The 14,173-nt window shown below is 36.8% G+C and overlaps 1 long non-coding RNA gene across 1 annotated transcript; it reads left to right on the forward strand.

Moving 5' to 3' along the window:
* Window positions 1-11,501: 11,501 nt before the first annotated feature.
* LOC112198292 lies at window positions 11,502-12,390 on the forward strand. The gene is made up of 2 exons (XR_002935929.2): window positions 11,502-11,640; window positions 11,737-12,390. It is a non-coding gene; the product is annotated as an uncharacterized LOC112198292 (long non-coding RNA).
* Window positions 12,391-14,173: the final 1,783 nt, after the last annotated feature.

Consider the following 14,173-nt stretch of genomic DNA (forward strand, 5'->3'; position numbering starts at 1 on the left):
TAGCTTCTACCCATGAGAGCATGAGAGTTTACAGATCAAAAAAATAAGTTACAAGTGAGCGGTTATGAGCATATTAGTTTTATGTAGTATTTAAAGTTTAGGGTTGACCTACTAGATCGAAACCCAAACGACGACGAAAATAGCTGAAATTTTGAACACAACCATTTATTCTTATCATGATAACATCCTACGGTCGATTTTGATAAACTCTATTTCCTACGCATTGTTTTTTATGGAAGGTATACTTTTCATTATAACTAATAAACTAGTTATACCACATTAGTAGACATATAAGAATTTTGTGCCATACATGTGATAAAAATTGAAAATTGATAAATTTGACATTACCCATCTATTTATAGCGTATTAATAGGTATGGTGTAAAAAAATTAACTCAATCCGCCGTTCTTTCAATATCAAATAAAGTAGTTAACCTTATATACACCTATACTTCTCTAAGGGGAGTAAAACCACGAGGAGATAAACTTTTCAAAATTTTACATTATTTGGTATACCTCATATTCATGAGAGTATGAGAGCTGACAGATCGAAAAAATAAGTTGCGAATGAGCGGTTATGAACATAGTAGTTTTATGTGGTATTTAGGGTTCAGGGTTGATATAGTAGATCGAGACCTAAACGATAACAAAAATAGCTGAAATTTTGACCATAACTATTTATTCTAATCATGAAAACATCCAACGGTCGATTTTGATAAAGTCTATTTCCTCCACATTGTTGCTCATAGAAGGTATACTTCTATTTACAACTAATAAACTAGTTATATCACATTAGTAGACATATAAGAATTTTGTGCGAACCAAAAAATAAAAATTGAAAATCAATAAATTTGACATTACCCATCTATTTATAGTGTATTAATAGGTATTGTGTAAAAAAATTAACTCAATCCGCCGCTATTTCGACATCAAATAAGTGGTCAACCTTATATATACCTATACTTTTTGACACAGAATTTTATAGCTAATTGTTCTTTTCACACGGATATCCGTGTGAAAATGTTTTAGTTTTTACACAGACATCAGTTACTGTTGTTTATTCACACGGATTTCTGTGTGTAGTCTCCTTTTTCACACGGAATTCTGTAGCTCATTGTACTTTTCACACACATATTTGTGTCAATATTTTCACACGGAAATCCGTGTGTATTACTCATTCCACACAGAAATCTGTATCAAATACTTATTATAACAGAAATCTGTCCCTCCGTAATTCACATAACAAACAAAATTAATGATCCCGAAATAAACTAATTTCGGATTTTCACACAGAAATCAGTGTGAATTTATCTGCACACAGATATCCGTGTAAAAATATTTTATCATTTACACAGACATCTGTTACTATTGTTTATTCACACGGATTTCCGTCGATATTGTTATTGTATAAATCACTGTAGGGCTCAATTATGTTCTTTTCACACAAATATCTGTATCAAATACTTATTGTAACGGAAATCTGTCCCTCCATAATTCACATAACATAAAAAATTAATTATTTCGAAATAAACTAATTTATAATACGTATAGAAATCAGTGTGAATTGATTTTCACACAGATATCCGTGTGAAAATGTTTTAGTTTTTACACAGATATCTGTGACTGTTGTTTATGCACACGAATTTCCGTTGATATTGTTATTGTATAAATTATTGTGGGCCCGATTATGCTCATTTCACACGGATTTCTGTTAGTATTTCTATTTCACATGGATTTTTGTGGCTTTTAACTACAGTAAATCCGTGTGTATTGTTATTTTGCTAGTAGTGTTTGTTCCCATCTGGTGCAGAAGACGGCGGAAGGGTGAGGTCCCGTGACGCAGTGTCTGGTATGTGGCAGACTGTCAGAGGAAGGGTGTCGACCGCGGGGATTGTGGCTGGCTAAGGAAGGCTTTATCCTCCAAGCTGGACCTAGGACTGCATCTGGTGGCCTCGGTGGCGATAGAAGTGGTGGCCTCGATGGCATTGCATGCGATGGTGGATGCCCTGTGGTGGGCAGTGGATCTTCCCTTGGTGGTGCCGGCTACAGTGTGAATGGGGTGCCCAAACCTGTGGGTGATATTAATCAATGGGTTTGGGCCTCTAATTGGGTTGAACTGTAGGTTTTCTTTTTACTTTTCTAATTTTTCAGGATGGATGGGGCGTCTACGGCCTCTCTGCTTGCTTAGAAGAGATGTCACAGACAAGACTCCATTTCCTATGCCTCTTGGTACTCATGGGTTTTGTAAAGTGTTTTTCTGACTGTGCTTAACAGTTTGAAAAATTGGGTTTGCTTAGGTTATAACTTATAACTCTTTTGTCGGTCCCGCGTGGGTGGGTTGTATTGTGTACTCCTGTTGAATTATAAAAGGATTAAAACAAATTTAAAAATCTATATATGTAATTACCCCCTTTTTTTTGGACAAAGGAAATACTCATTAAAAGTAAAGCCACATAACACAGCAGAAACTCAGAAAGAACAAGTATAAAACCAAACTAATACAAATTTAGAGATCAAGATTAAACCCACGTCAACTCAAAGGTGCAAGCAAGCTATCACTCTTAAGCACACGAACCAAGGACATCCTTAATTACCATTCTCCTATGATTTGAGAGAATTTTTTTGTTCATTACAGGATATTGTTGATGAGTGATGACGATTTACTTCCGAAATTATTACGTGTATACACTATTCAGAAGACGAAGTTGACCTGAGCACATGTACTTCTTTCATGAACTCAGAGCCATTACCTAGTTGGTATGTCGATGTTCCTTTAGTCATTGATCGGACTTTTTGTTGGATTCAGAGACTCCATGGTCAATACTTGAGAAGTTGTAGCTTCATTAGTGTCATTTCAGACTAATAAGAAGTTAATTTAGACACGCTGGTCTGATGTTTGTTAAAAGTAGCCAGAAGAAGAAAAAGAATGATCATAGACCAACAAATTGATTTCACAATCAAAAATGAACTTTAAAGACATCACGAGTTAGAGACTATACTAAAAAGATCTGAATTATCTCTCCCTCTCTCTCTCTCTCTCTCTCTCATGCACACACAAAAATAGATAGAGTCGATCCAAATTAAATTATATGTTGTTTTCACTATGTAGGTTTTTCATTAGTTAACATGGTATCAGAACGAGAATCCCTCTTTACATGAAGACGTGGTAACCCAAATTGGGTTCTTTAAATTGGTTAGCAGAAAGATTTTGATTGGATTATTACTTGATTGATCAAGTCTTCGATATAGAACTTAGGATATATAGTTACCTAATTTTCGATGTGAGAATTAGTTTGCATTGATTGCAGGTGCAACTTATGTCTGCATCTAAAACTATTGGAAAGCAAAGCTCCCACATTAAAAAAGTGACCAATAATCTGTAAAGCGGTACAGCAATAGATTGTTGCCAACGACGAGTGGGGATCGTTACGCAAACCACCAAAAAATCCAAAAGTACAATATAACTTATTAAGAACCGCATGCACGATCGATCTAGAATTCAACCATTCATCTTCGATAAAAAATACTAAGGGTGGGCGCAGGTCGGGCCGGCTCTGTTTTGGGCCCAACCCGAGTTCGACCTGCATTGATCAGTTGGGCTAAAATTTGGACCGACAATTGTTTTATAATGGACTGGGCCGACGTATTCGGGTTACCTGAATTTTCAGTTTAGCCTAGTGCGGTTTCGGTGTTTGTTGGCAACGGTGGCACTGTGCAGAACTGCAGATCGAAGGCGGGTTGAAGGTCGGTGTTGTGCAGATCGAAGGTCGAAGGCTGAAGGTTGGGCTCGACGTTGTGCATATCGAAGGCTTTGCCTAGAAGTACAGATCGAATTTGAAGGTTAGGCTCGACGTTGTGCAGGTCGGCGTCGTTGTTAGCCGGCTTGGTCGGTGGCGTTGGTCTCGTTGGTCCACGGATGTGAAAGGGTCGTTTGAGTCTAGACCCGAGAGAGATGAGAACCCGAGAGAGAGATTAGGGTTTTCTTGAGAGGAATCAAGTACAATAGATTTTATGTGCAACCTGATTGCATCCAATGAGAATTCGACAACTAATTTAAATAAAAACTAATGTTAATTTAAATAAAAATTAAATAATTAATTATTCGGCCGGTTTGGTTATGTCCGGTCGGTTCAGAGGCTGAACCCGGTCTCGAACCGGAAAAATCCGATCCGGTTCAGAATAGAGAGCTTTTCTACCGTATTTCATCCGGTTCTGTCCCCGATCCGATTTTTCCGGCCGGTTCGGCCGGTTTTACACATCCGGATCAGTTTATGGCCAGCCCTAGAAAATACCTAACTCAAACCCAACATGAATTGAAGCTCGATATTTTTTCTCCTGAAGTAAAACAGACTCTCATTTAATTGTTTTTTTTACTTCTCATATATGGTCCTCTTATTAATCCTTTGAACTGGAATGAATCTTTCACTAACTGGTTGGATTCTATTTTCATTCTAATGATCCAAACAAAAAAGAATTTCTTGCTAATTAATGTTTTTATTTTTTGCTACCATATTCCTTATGCAAGAAACCATGCTGCATGTAGTTTTATTTTGAGACACACTTCTAGACGTGCACAATCTGACAATTTCATGGATTTTTCGATGTCTTAACGGTTGAAGCTATGCTATTAGGGAAGGTGTAAGGCAGGTCATTGATAAATTAAAGGTTTTAATTAGTCAAATTCAAGTTCAAGGAGATTCAAAAATTCTTTTGATAGTATTAATTAAAAGATCTATAGCTATTGGAAAATCAAAATTTGGGATCATTATATCAAAATATTGGATCTAAGAAATCATTCTATACAATTCAAGCACATCTGAAGGGAAGCAACCTTTGCAGTAAACTGTTAGCTAATATTGGATATAATGTCCAAAAGTTTATTTGGCGAAATCTTTTGCCATATATGCCATATTACATAATTATCTTGACCAATTAGGTTTAAGGGTTCTTAACCCAAAACATCAAAATTAGTCAAAATTATCTCACTTACCCCATCAACATATTTTTATTCCCAGCTACCTAATTTAACATAAAAAGACAATTTTACCCTTAGCCAAATCAATAAACTACACCATATGCCATTGATCTCTCTCTCCTCTCTCTCCTCCTGAAACACACACACACACACACACACACTCTCTCTCTCTCTCTCTCTCTCTCTCTCTCTCTCTCTCAGCCGTGAAGGTGCAGCCGGCGATTGTCGTGAGGCGGCACCATTGATCGTGCAGCCGACAACGAGTTCGTGCCTCCGTGCAGCTAGCTCGGAGCTCCATATAGGTTCGACGAGTCAGCAATGCTCGCCGGCAAACTCCCTCGAAATTGTTCTTAGTAAAGAGCGAGGTTTCCACCTCCAACTAAGTCAACTCGTCAGGATCGGCCCAGTCAGCCGGAGCTTCTTCAGCTTGGACATTCACGTTGGTTAACTTGGTCAATGACGTCGGAATCAGAGGTCCAAATCGGTCAACTATGATCGGTCAGGCAGACTAGACGTGGAAGTGCAGTAAGATACTAGATGGGGAAGACGATGAATCTGATGATGATGACGTTGACGTGGACAGTGAGGAGGGGGAGTTTAACTTCACTGTCTCTTTCGGGTCGAGCAATGACCGCGCCGATCCGAATTTTGCTCTCTCTCTCTCTCTCTCTCTCTCTCTCTCTCTCTCTCTCTCTCTCTCTCTCTCTCTCTCTCTCTCTCTTTCGAATTTCCACTGTTTGATTAATCATCTCAAATTCTGTTGAATCTGCTTTGGCTTTGGAGAAAGTGGGCAGACGAAAATTATGCATGGCCAGTCCACCGCAAAAGGGAGTGGTGAATCAAACCTAGAAGACGAGAACCACAAGACCACCAGAACGGCAGCGTTTCAGTTATCTTTGCAACTTTGAAGTTCTTTCTTTTCCCAATCTGTTTTAAATGTAATTATTTTTTTATTTTTTTTGGTAAATGGAGACAGAAGCTCAGAAAGGAAGAAAAAAAAGAAAGAGTTATATTGGGGGGCAATAGACATTTTGAATTGATGTAATCACCTTATTTTTTTCTTTAATCAAAATTTTATTTATGTAATTTTGGGAGATTTATTCATATTCTGGCAGCCGAAAGTTCTATTGGAGGATAATAGATGTCTATTGGGGGGCAATACATGGCTGATAGACGTTGATTGGTAGACTTCTATTGGAGGAGGGCAATAGCCCCTCTATTGCCTCTATTGGGGGGCAATAGATGTCTATTAGGATAGTAAACCTTTCCGGTGAGGTTTTCTGAAAAATCTAGTGGGCGGTGGCCAGTGACCGTAATCCAGCGACTTGTGATCGGATTTCGGCGAAAGTTGACCGGACTTTCGCCGGATGGTGACTGGATTCCGGCGGCATGTGAACGGGCTCCGGCGAAGTTACCTATGGTTTCTCTCTCTAAGTAACAAAGGGGTGAGGGTAAAATGGTATTAAAAAAAAAAAAAAAAAAAAAAAAATTTAATGGGGTATTAGGGAAAACCTCCTTAGAGTATTTTGGGTAAGAGAGAATTAAAAAAACTTAATGAGGTAAGTGGAAAAAGAATCTCTAGAAATGGGGTGAATGGATAAAAACCCTAGGTTTAAATTATGTTAAGGGTGCCTTTCTGTATTAATTTTTTTTTTTTTGGGTTAAGAAAACAAAAAGAAAAAAGAAAAAAAGAGGAGAGAGAGAGAGAGAGAACTCCTAATTACAATCTATATAAACGCTTGAGCTCCAAAATGTTAGCATCATGCCACACATGAGATAATGAGATATATATCTTGTAAATCTTCAACTATTTTTTGCACATGACAAGCCAAGGAACAACCAACCTGTTATGGATCTGATCTATTTGAATTCACCTTCAACAAACACCTTGGAATACCCTTGAGAAAACGAAAGCACCAAGCAAAACCATGATGATCATAATGAATGATAAACCCCAAATCAACATTATCCAGACCCATTAATTAACAGGTAACTTGATGACATATATAGGACCTAGCTATCAAAATCATCATCTTGTCAATTCCCATACACAGTATGGTGATAATCTATTCCACTGATGGATGCATCAGTATTGTCTTGTTCCTTGGTACTCCTACCACTTGTTACTTGTAACATTATTTCATTTACTATACAAGTATCTCAAAAGAGTATGAGAGCTCTCTTCTGCACAATGAAATTGAAAACGAAATGGGTGTCATCCATTTACCTGGAAATTTCTAGGTGGACCTGCCATGGATGAACCCAAATTCAAATAATTCACTCTCTCTTTCAATCTCTGCAGAATCTTTGCAGGTCTTTTTTGTTCCTATCTTTCCTCACCAAAGTTAACTAAGTCCAAGACTAATACTATACCAAAACAGCTCCACACCTTGGACATATCGAGTAGTACCATCTGCTTTACCCCAAAATTCTACATGATTAATTTCCTCAGATGGTTATACATATCTATATAGGCACCTCACTGGCGCAAAAGCCTCGTCTGCTTCACACTATTTCAACCCTTCCATAATATATACGAGCTTATTGCATGACCAATGCACACCAACTGTTTGACAAAATTCCGCAGTTAGTGCATGTCTCCTAGTATTCCTGTGATTCCTTGTACGTCTCTACATTAAATCATCAATCATGTCGATCATACGACTCATTGGTCATATCAGCTTCCTCTTCTGAGCTAGGCAAGCGAAACTGTTCATGGCCTTTGTCGAAGTTCCACTGTTTGTACAGCCTCAGCCCTCTCCACTCATTCATTTTCGCGTACGTATACCCAGACGTAAAGGTGTTAGTGTGGGAAAAGTGAAGGTAACCAGTTAGCACAAAGAGGATATTCGATTTCGATTATTTCAGAGTCTATAGGTAGCTGGCTGGTGTAGATTTTCACTGTTAAGCACCCCGTGTTTTCGATGAAGGGCTTCTAAGCACAGGATATCGTTTAGAGGGTTTGGGAATTGGCGTATAGCTAAAAGGGTATAAGTGGTGCCCAGGTTTTGGTGCCACTAATCATATAACATGCAGATTACCAAGTCACTGAGTTTGTAACTAATGAAAATTGAATAATCAACAATATCCAATTAGGAGAGTTCTGTTATGGCATTAATAGTTAGGGTAAAAGCCAAGACATAAAAGTTAAATTGAGAGATGGCAAGAAGGAATATAAGGTGGTGGAAGAGGCCGGTCAACCGTATTTTCCTGCTGCCGTCCTTAGAAGCCAGCTTAGAGCCTTAGAGGCAGCTCATAAACTAATATATATATATATATATATATATATATATATATATATATAGTTGTATTACTTTAAAATTTAGAGTTTCCGGAGTGATTTTTTATTTTAAAAAATTTATAATTTCGGAGATTAAATTACCAATATAAATAATTAAGTAATCGAGTGTCATTTAACATTCAATTAATTTCTATACATTTGATGCAAGGATGAATAATCAAAGCAAAAAATAAAAAAAAAACTATGATGTACTTGCTACTAAAAAAACAAAAATTCATGAATTCATTGTTGTCAAATACACTGATCATGGTTGTAAAGCAACTGCAAGCAGAGAATTTGAGCTCAGAATTTCATGGCGTGCACTTAATTTCTGAACTCGAATATTCAAAAAAAAAACTCTGAGTTTAGACAATAAACAATGGAGGTGTTTCTATCTTCTACATACAAGAACCAAATCACTGCAGGTTATGCCTGTTTTTTACAGTGGGAGCAATCCTGAATTATGTGGCTCAAAGTTGCCGCCAGCTCCATAAAGAACAAGCCAGTAAGAGACTGAGAGGAGTCAAACTTTGTGAAACATTAGGGGATTAATATAATGAAGAAAACGCAGGCCAAGAAACTAGGGAAGGAAGCTGTGATTATTTCACCAGTTCCCTTACTTTGACCACATCTTGGGAGACTGTGATTTTGTAGTGTATTGCTTTCTTCTTCCCCGCACGCCCTTGCAGGTTCCATTTCCCACAAACCCTAATATAATAAGCTCTTTCTCTATAAGCATTTGATTAGTTTAAGTTAGAGAAGTGAAAGGAAAATTACATAGATTTTCAAGTTCAATATGCATGGTGCTCAATTTAAGGGTTTCTTGTAGTTACCAAGATTCCATGTCCCCTCTCCTCTTTTCGCAACTCCAGACTTCTACACAGGCCACAGTGCTAGCTGTGCGTATTTGTTTCAATAATAGTGAATAGTGGAAGTACGATATATTTTTGTTTCTTTATTTCTGTTGTGTATCACATTAGTAAAATTCGAACTTGAGACATTTTACAATTTGTTAGTATAAATCTACTTAATGTTCAATATTTTTCTGTAATCACACTCAATCTTAGATTATATGGTTATCACCATAGAAATATGAGATTAATGTCTTTTATATATAAAGTAATAAAAAAATTATTTATATAATTTGCATCAAATCTCTTAATATTTTATATAATTTTGATAATGATCTCTCAATTATAATTTTAGAATAGTACGCGTTTTCTTCATCTTGACCATTAAATTTATAAGGATTAAATATTATTTACTCCCTATATTTATATGGTTTTATCGTTTCAGTCCTTGACCTTCGAATTTCACCTAAAAAGTCCTTAAACTCTCAATTTCCTCCCAATTGGTCCATGCCATCAAAATTTTCTGTTAAAGTTGCCAAAAATGTCTATTATGCCCTCACTTACTTTGTTTTTTTTAAATTTATTTTTCTCTCTCTTTTATTTCTTTTTTTTCATTTCACCTCTTGAAGGTCTGTGGATTGGAACCATCTTGATGAGGAGGTGAGAGAGCCGGAAGAAGAAGAAGAGGTAAAAAGAAAAAATAATAATAATAAAAAAAGAGAAGAAGTGATTTTTTTTTTTTAAAGTAAATGAGGGTATAATAGACTTTTTAGGGGAAGATAACGGAGTTTTTGACAGATGCTTGACGGCAGGGACCAATTGGGAGGAAATTGGGAATTCAGGGACTTTTTAGGTGAAATTCGAAGGTCAGGGACTGAAACGATGAAACCCTATAAGTATAGGGAGTAAGCAGTATTTAACCCAATTTATAATCAACGAAATAAACCAAAACATTAGCCAAAGATATATATTAAACCATTGAGCTCCTTTTGGTAAAACCAAGAATTCAAATTTCTGTTTCGGTTATTTAAGGAAATTTTGGTTAATAATAAAGAAATCACATTAATTGCATTTATAAAATAATATTTTTAAATAAAACTTTTACATAGACTAAACTAACCTATAGTAAACCTATTTACAATGTAGCATTTTTAAAATTATACATTTATAATAGAATTGTGATATTTAATATAGACGAGTAATTAACTAGTACTGTAGTAGGTTGCTAAACTAGTGTTTTTATTTATGTGTAATTATAAATGTGTTGTATATTGATAATGTGAATATGCTTGACTTTTATTTGATTATTATTTTTATAGCTGGAACCAAGTGGGAGGCTTGGCCATCACCCCTTTTTCACCAATAATTAGAAAATTGTACATGAATTTTGGAAATTATTTTAGTACTTCATCACATGAGTATTGTGCATATGCTGATCCATTTCCACATGCAATCCATATATCGGATATTGTGGAATTACCCAATATGGTGTTTCATTGTATGAAGCATACAACATTTGAGACTAAGCAAAAAGGGAATCATGTTGTGGTTGGAGCATTCAACTTTGTAGCAGATAAAATCAAAAAGTTTTTTGTTGTATTCAACTTGATTGCAAAAAACAAAATCAAAATTTCATATTTTCTCTATGAAAGTATGAAATAAAAAATTCTTTGTCGGTGACATACAAATTTCACAGAAATTTCGGACAAAATTTCGGTGTGAATTTTTAAATATATTTTGTGTGTAGATATTTAGGAAATTAAGAATTTCGAGAAAATGTAAGGAAAATTTCGAGAAAATTCTAACGAAAATGATATAACATATGAATTTTGTTTTAATACTTCAAAATTAAGGAAAATTGGACGGAAATTTCTACAGTTTCAGATAAATTTAAAACCTTAGGTAAAACGAGAGAGAGAGAGAGATGGCCCGGCTAATAGTCAAAGTTCAGTACGCTCTACCCTACCGGGGGCCGGGGGTAAATTGTGAATACGCCTGTGAAAATTTAGGAGCCACACGAGCGAATCCCACCTGCGGTTTCACGAGACGGTCCTGAAAACGCCACGTGTGGAACGCAGAGCTCAAAATCAAAATGGGTCCTCTTGACGGTGTACGGACACGACACCATGCACTTTCCCAATGAGGTAAATATTCACCGACCGTTATTTACTCCCCCTTCGATACCATTTCACAGTTTTTACCACCCATAGAGGTCAGTCGGCCGGGCAGCCCGGGCAGAAGCCGCTCTCTGGCTGACGTCACCCCCAGAGTCCCTTTTTTTAACATTCTTTCTGGGCCTTTCGGACCTGTCACTGTCAGCCCACTGCCAGTCCCAAACCGATTCCTCCCTCCCTCCTTATATAAAACCTCGCCGCACCCCCCTTCACTTTTTCAATGCCATATACTTTTCCCTTCTTCATCTATCTCTCTCTCTCTCTCTCTCTCTCTCTCTCTCTCGTTTTATATATATGCGGGAAGGTCAGGAGCTTTCACCTAACATGAAGGCTATAAAAGCCAGACAACGATTTCTACCAGGTATATAACCCTATATCCCAAAGTGTACTCGTTTCGCTTTTATATGTATCCAATTTTGTGCTAAAACCTAATTGTCGCATTCGTACATGTATGCAGGTGGCTACTCATCTGTCTCATGCCAAAGTGAAAGCTTGAAGCATGAAGGCTTTGAATTTGGGGGTGCTGAGAGTTTGTTGTGTGAGATGGGTTCGACTTGATGTGAATTGGGTGCTATCCTACCTGAGCTTTGATTCTTCCTTTTTCTTTCATCCTTATTCCTTCATCCAACCATTTTCTTCTTCTTGACCTTGTAAGACCTTTTCTTGACCTTGTAAGATCTCACGCCGGGTCTGTTGTCTTTCTCATCCGTATTCTAACAAACTCTGCACCGGAATTCTCCGATGTAGAGTTTGGCCTCCGCTTCTTCCCGTTCCCTCCATACCCTTCTTCTCCTTCCTTGTCTATCCCTCCTGAGCTGTTCGGAAACTATATATCTATATATACAATTCTGTCACACTCCCCGATACCGACATAAGTACGAATCAAAGGTGTGATATAGCTAGGCATCAATGCTCGCCTGTAAATCTGGGAAGGACTGAGATGATGAAAATGCTAATTGTAATGTGGTCCTCCCATAGTAGCTAGAGAGCAGTGAAAAAGGTGTAGTACTAGCAGAATATTAATGACATATATATCATTCTATCTTGTTGTTATTATGAGAAGAAATTGAAATCAGAATAAAAAAGATGTGGCTTCGTTTCTTTCTTGCTATATATTCTGTACAGGCCATCATGAATTTCGAATTGTATTGTTGTTATTATTACTGTGTGCAGTGTCGAAATATGCTGCTGCAGAAAAATATCACAGGGCTGGTTGTTTTATATGTTGTTGGGGTGAGAAAGTAAGAGAGAATAAATATTCTCTCAGATCTGTGTGTGTGAGACCTTCCCACTCGTGACTGCTCCAATATTGTACGAAGAAAAAAAAAATATCCGCTGTATTATTGTTGTTAATGGGAAGACTTATAATTGGAGGGAGACCTAGCTCAATCTCAACCTCAACAAAGTTTGTGATCTTACAAAAGCTGATCACCCTTTAGGGTTTAATATATAGTATTCTCAGAGAGAGAAAGAGAGATATATATACATATATACCTCATGAATGTTCTGAGGTCTGATATGAGAGTCAGGAAATCCCAGAGAGAGAGAGAGAGAGAGAGAGAAAGGATTTCTAAATTTCCTTTATGATATTTATGTTGACATGTTTTCTTCCTAAGTTCCTATCATACAAGAAGACGTCAAGACATGAAAAAATGGGTGAGGAGCACAGTAATTTGGCAGTTTCACGTGTTCTTTAAGGGCTCTGTAAACTCCTTTACCTAAATTCAGGCATTCAGCTATTCACAAATTTTAAAAGTCTTGGTCAAAATTGATGGAAAACCTTGATGGATCGGAACTCACTTAAATTTAGGGTTTGCTTGCTATTTGATAAGATATAAAGTTCATAAATAATATTACATAGAACAATGTATGGTTCAAATTGAAGGTTTTACCCGACTGATGTTGTGGTCAAAATGATGATCATTCATCATTTAAGAAAATATTTCTTTAACTGCATGTGTTAATTTCTTTTTTTCTTAAAATTTGCATATTATTGATCTAGATTCCCATACTACATTGGGAACATGTTAGCATCATATGCAAAATTTTGTAGGCCTTGTAGACCACATTATAATAACTTAGGTAGCATTCCTATTTGATAAAATCATTAGTTGGCAACTGCATACACTACTAGCCCCTCTTCGTGTACATTTCATTCCTATGCATCTGTCAGGAAAATGATGTTTCATTAATGTCATTATTGAGCACAGTGTGCTATATTTCTATCTCAAGCAATTAGGCTGAAGATGCCTTACCTAGAGTACCAGACCGCATTGCCAACAACAGCAAAAACAGAGTACTAGACACTCGAATTCATGGGGATAAGAATTGTTAGTAAGGTCGGAAAGCATTATCTCACCAACATTTTGCACTCCTATGCGGGGTAAGTAGTTTAAGTCCGCATAAGAATGCAAGAACCTAAAATTAATGTAAATAGTACTCTTTATCGAAGATTATTAAAAATCAATTTTAAATGAAGAGAATGAAAATATGTAAAAGGTAACTAATGTAGTTGAATCATATGAGCACGAAAACATACATAAAAAGGGGTGAGAAATTCAATTTGGCCGACGCAGTCATGCATTTCAAATTGCACAGTCAAAAGTAATTCTAAGATCGACGCAAATTTGGTACTAATTGTTGCCATAAGCTTGTGAACAGGTTGTTTGAGGACTAAAAGGGAGGTCAGAGGCTGGGGATGACTTTCTAGCACAAAATGATGGTGTCCACAAGTGGGCATTGAAAAGCTGAAATCCTTTTTAACCTTCTCCAAAACGCTCTCTGGCCTTTTATAGAGAGAGAGAGAGAGAGAGAGAGAGAGAGAGTAGTGAAGGAATGTGAACGTGACTACACAAAAGTTGAACTTGAATAGAGGCAAAAACTCATGATTTCCC

Source organism: Rosa chinensis, chromosome 4 (genome assembly GCF_002994745.2).
Source record: "Rosa chinensis cultivar Old Blush chromosome 4, RchiOBHm-V2, whole genome shotgun sequence".
In the NCBI taxonomy this organism is placed as follows: domain Eukaryota; kingdom Viridiplantae; phylum Streptophyta; class Magnoliopsida; order Rosales; family Rosaceae; genus Rosa; species Rosa chinensis.